Below are 5,729 nucleotides of genomic sequence, written 5' to 3'. Positions count from 1 at the left end.
TTGGGTGAGTTGCATGGACTGTATCTTTGATTCAGTGTTCTTTCTGTACTTGGTTAGGTCATTTAGTGGTTATGATTAAGCATTAGATGAGTAGCACATCATTGCTTGCTAATTTCAACCTTCATTAATCATATGATTATTCAGTTTTGTAAATCAGGGATCCTTCAGCAAATATAGAAATGAAGACAAGTGTACGCGAGGATCAAGACAGAGTATGGCTGAGGTATGCGCAGTGAGAGAGAGAGTGAGTGCAGAATAGAGAGTGAGTGCACAACACTCAATGTGTAGGTACAATGATGAAGTGTACCACTCTAGGTTTTTAATAATATATATATAAAGTATAAGTATAAGGGTGCATGCACACCCGAACACCGTAAAAGGCACGATGAGCCTTTATTCCCAACAACCTCCCACCTAAAGGCAACATGCTTAAAGGTAGAGGAAAGAATCAGCTAAGCCTATGTATGTACAAAGCTGAAATACACATATACTATCCAACCCCCATCATCTAGTAGCAATGAGCAAACCGCTCTGCTGGAAGACGTTTCATGAGAAGGTTTGCAGGGTTATCATCTGTCTGTACCTTGACAAGCTCAATGCTCTTGCTGTCAAGTACATCCCTGATAAAATGATACTGCACCTGTATGTGCTTTGTCTTTGCATGAAAGATAGGATTTCGTGCTAGCATGATAGCACTCTGACTATCACAGTGGAGGATAGAAACCTCTGTAATGGCAAGCCCTCTCACTAGACATGAAAGCCATAAAGCGCCCTTCCATGCCTCAATGGCAGCCACATACTCTGCCTATGTAGTAGACAATGCAACACACTTTTCCAGCCTAGATATCCAAGACACTGCTCCCCCTATGAATGTGAACACATATTCCTCATGATTTCTCTTGAGTTCTAGAATTTCATAGCTTTCCTAGTAGTTTCTAGCCTATAAGATGTTCTAATAATTTACCAAGTGAGTACTCTAAGATCACAGTATTTTTTAAGAGACTTTATCTTATTTCTATTGAATTCGGATAGAATTTTTTTTGAAAAAAACATGTGGTATCGCAATTGGTAAAGGGTTATTATCCACGCCCGTGACTCCATTAATGACTCCCATGCTCATAACTCCAATTGTTGCTTCCACGTTAGTAGGGTCATTCACGATTTATGCTTTTGAATTCTTTTTCTTTGAGGCCATGACAAACCAATATACTCTACATCCGTGAAGCCAACAAACAGATGACTTCTGCTTTCCAAAACAGATACACAAATGCTTTGTGCCCTTAAGGTATCTCATAATACCCCTTACTGCTTCCCCATGCTTTTTGCCAAGGTATGCTATGTACCTACTAACCACTCCCACCACAAATGAAATGTCAAGACATGTAGCAACCATAGCATACATCAAGCTACCAACAGCTGAAGCATAAAGAATCTTGGCCATCTCAGCCTTTCCATAATCAAATGTAGAGTTGTTATCTACACTAAGTTTCACATATGGAGGTACGGTACACCAATGGCTTTTCCCCCTTCCATTTGAAACGTTCCAAAACCTTAGTAATATACTCCTGCTATGACAAATAGAGAAGACCCTTCGATCTATCCCTCAGTATACCCATGCCAAGAATATGATTGGCCTCACCAAGATCCTTCATATCAAAGCTACCATGTAAGCTTTGCTTCAAGGAGTCCAAGGCATGAACATCCCTACTTGCGATCAGTGTGTCATCCACATACAAAAACCAAGAGAATAAGGCTGTCATCTACTGCCTTCTTGGTGTATAAGCAATGATAAACTTGAGATCTATGGAATCCCTCAGATTGCATAAATGTATCAAATTTATGATACCATTCTTGTGGTGCTTGTTTCAGCCCATACAAACTCTTGTTGAGTTTACATACCATGTGCGGTTTCCCCTTTATAACAAAACCCTCAGACTGATGCATATAGAGTTCCTCATACAAATCACCATGTAAGAATTTTGTCTTTACATCCATCTGTATGAGTTCTATATCTTCAGATACAACCAAGTCCAAAATGGTTTGCAAAGTAGTCATTTTGACTACAAGAGAAAAAATTTCATCAAAATCAATTTCATGTTCTTGCTTGTACCCTTTAACAACGAGTTGTGCCTTGTGCTTTGGCAAAGAACCAAAAGTGACTTTCATTTTGTAAACCCATTTGCATGGCAACACTTTTTGCCCTTTAGGCAAATGCACCAAATCCCAAGAGCCATTTTTCAGGAGAGATTCCATCTCTGATAGGATAGCCTTATGCCATTTCTTGCTGTCTTTCTACCCATTACTTTCTTGAAGCATAATGGCTCACCACAATCTATCAACATGATAAAATCAGCCATATAATTGACACCAGGAACAAACCTATCTGGCTGTCTTTGCACTCTGGTCGACCTATGGATCCAATGATCAAGATTTGCTGGCTGTTCAGCCTACAAATCTACATTAACAGCTTGTTGTTCTGTGGATTCAGCATGTTGTACAGCTAGTTTTGGTTGTTCCAAAGGCATCCGTTCTTGCTGAAATTGTGGTACATCATGGGCAATATCTTGCTGATCATTTTCAGCATTATTCCCTGCATTTCCAAGGACATTTATAACAGGTATTTGTTGTTGTCTAGCGAGCATTCATTGTTATCATATCGGTACATCCTCCCGGAATACAACCCTTCTAATCTCCTCTATCTTTTCGGGTTGTTTGTACCTCTTCCCGAAAGATAACATCATTGTTGCGTACTATTTCCTTTTCTTGATACCCCATTTCACCCTCGTCACCATATCCTAGGAAAATACATTTACAAGACTTTGGCTCAAGTTTGCTATGTTCTTCCTTACGAATGTGCACAAATGCCTCGTAGCCAAATACTCTCAAGTGAGTATACGAAGGTGGCTTGCCCGACCATGCTTCTTGAGGGACTCCCCTTTTTCCCAAAGACCTATTTGGTGACCGATTAGTCAAGTGTATGGCTATCATAACAACCTCTGCCCAAAATCCATGAAGTAAAGCAACACATGACTACATGGTACCGACCCTGTCTTGAATGGTCATCTTCATACGTCCTACCATACCATTTTGGGGTGGATTATGAGGGGCGGTGAGCTCCCTTTTAATCCTTGGCTATCACAAAAGTCCTCAAAGGCTTCCGCCACATATTCCCCACCATTATTAGAGCGAAGACACTTTAATGTCTTGCTAGTCTAATTTTCAGGAAGTACCAAGAATTTTTTAAATTTATCCAAGGCCTCATTTTTACGACGGATTGGATAAACCCATACTTTGCATGTGGCATCATCAACAAAGGAAATAAAATACTTCTTTCTCCTTAGAGATAACCCTGGCATCTGACATACATCTAAGTGTACCAACTCTAAGGGTGAAGACTTTAGAGAGAGATTTTTTACGTGACATTTGAGCATGCTTACCGTAAATACAATGATCGCATTGTTCAAAATCACCACACCCCAAAGACGGCAAATAACCCAAACAATAAAGCACTTTCATTCTAGTTTGACTTATGTGTCCTAACAGACTATGCTACAAAGAAACACTTGGCTGCTTAGTTATAGCAACTACATGGTCACGCACGTTAGATACGTGCAAAGGATACAAAGTATCACTTTTGGAGCCCTTGGCAACAATGCGAGAGCCCTTATAAATTTTCCATTTGCTATCCCCAAAGGTGGTGTAATAGCATTCATCATCTAGCTGCCCTGTGCTTATCAAGCTCTTCTTGAACTAAGATACATGCCTCATATTATGCAAAACAAACACGGAGCCATGCTAAAAGTCCAATCTCACACTGCCAATGCTTGCATTTTTACATGCATAGTTATCCCCCAAGTAGACAATACCACATGCACCACCATTCTAGTCAGAAAACCACTCATACTATAGTATAACATGAAAAGATGCACCTGAATCAAGTATCCAAGTGTGCATGTCATCCTCAAAATCTGCAATCAATGCATGTGCACTCAAAGAAAAAGCAAGAAGTACATCACCATCATTGTCATTCTCATGAGTGATTACATTTACCTCCTCTATCTTCACATTGCTCTTGTTTGTAGGCCAACTGTCCTTTTTATCAGCCTTGTTGTCTTCAGTGTTTTTGTTTTTACCTTTCTCTTTCTTCAATTGAAAATAGTCCCATTTGTAGAATCCTTTCTTCTCACAATGATGACACTCCACATTTTTGCCAAAGACTTGTTGTGTGCTCTATTTACAGAACTGCCCTTTTGCTGAAATCTGCCCCTAGTGTACAATGCATTAGAAGACTTGTTTCCTAAAATATTTTGCCTGTGGAGTTCTTCCATCAGCAAAGAAATCTCCACATCAGAATATAACAACTGAGCATTTGAGTTACTCAAACCTGTCCTGAAAGTATCCCAACTTTCAAACAAAGTGCATAGCAAGAAAGTAGCCTTGAACTCATCATCAATATGGAAATCCGAAGTAATCAACTGACTGAAATCTGATTTGAACTCGTTCAAATGTCTAGGCATGGCTATGCCTTACTTCATGTGAAAGTCCATCAACTTTTTCAGCCAATAAACCCTGTTGGCTGCACTTTTCTAAGCATACAATTCTTCAAGTATTTGCCACATTGCATATGCTGAATTCAGCCTCTCAATGTTAAAGAGCAAGTTGTCTGATACTAAGAGCTCAATGGTAGAGCGTGCAAGCTCATCCAAATCATCCTACTCTTCTTGTTCCATACTTGTTGGTTTTATTCCCTTCGTTTTGATGGGCTTCACCTGTTTCTTCTGCACCAAGACATTGTAGCACTCTCTTTGTCATATTGCAAAATTATGTGCACCCTCAAGCTTCTTAATGTGCAAAAGATTGCTGTTGTCATTGTTTACAGCCATGATTTGCAGCACTAATTGACTAAAAGTCAACAAATACAAGCCCAAATGTCACATAAATGACCACAGTATACTGCAAGTATCAACCAGCAGTGAAAATCAAGAAATTGCAGAAATTTCAGATCTACAAATTGATTTCCAGAATTAGAGAATGTCTGCTACTGTACTCCGCAAGCAATTCCAACCACATGTATAGTCCAATGCACCAATTACATTTAAGATGACGGATAACCCATCTTCTTCATCTCATCCAAGCCCAATGTCAAGTTCCTACAACCCCTTTGAGTCGTATGAATCAAAACCCTCTCCTATTTCTCCTTTTGGTGTACAAGAAACGGATGATTTCTGTATGTAAACTTCAATAGAGGGGCCTCTAGAAGCAAATATCCTTCAGCAAGTATATCTATATCTTTTGTTTCATTTGAGCATGTAAGCCACTCTTCTCAAATGCCTCCCATCCCACACTTCGATTTCCTCTCTTCTTCATTCCAAAACCTTGGATTATACTCCACATCCACATCCCCCACCCTAGGAGTTGGAACCTCCATTTCCGCTCATAGCACATATCACAATGCATCGTTACAAGGCATGCCACCCTTTAACACTATACCCTCAAGCCACTTTGTACCATGGGGCTTCATTACAAGTCATGTCACCCTTTAACACACTTTTCTTCACCTTTCTACAAGTGAGCACATCATTTCCCATTGGGATGGCTGTGATGGGCATCCCCCTCGCTACCCCCAATCACACTCATCCTTTGACCTCTTAGACAGGGATTTCCATCTTCTACTTATGGTGTGTCATCACACTTTCCATGGGTCACTCCTCTGCAGGCATTTCCATCCT

The 5,729-nt window shown here is 40.0% G+C and overlaps 1 protein-coding gene across 4 annotated transcripts in view; it reads right to left on the bottom strand.

Moving 5' to 3' along the window:
* The window catches only part of LOC148028953 (acyl-CoA thioesterase II), a 235,417-nt gene that overhangs the window by 160,789 nt on the left and 68,899 nt on the right, over nucleotides 1-5,729 (bottom strand). The window lies entirely within an intron of this gene.

This window comes from Lygodium microphyllum, chromosome 11, assembly GCF_053477565.2.
Source record: "Lygodium microphyllum isolate KBCC chromosome 11, Lygodium_microphyllum_v1.1.10, whole genome shotgun sequence".
NCBI lineage: Eukaryota > Viridiplantae > Streptophyta > Polypodiopsida > Schizaeales > Lygodiaceae > Lygodium > Lygodium microphyllum.
This window is presented reverse-complemented; position numbering and strand designations above follow the sequence as displayed.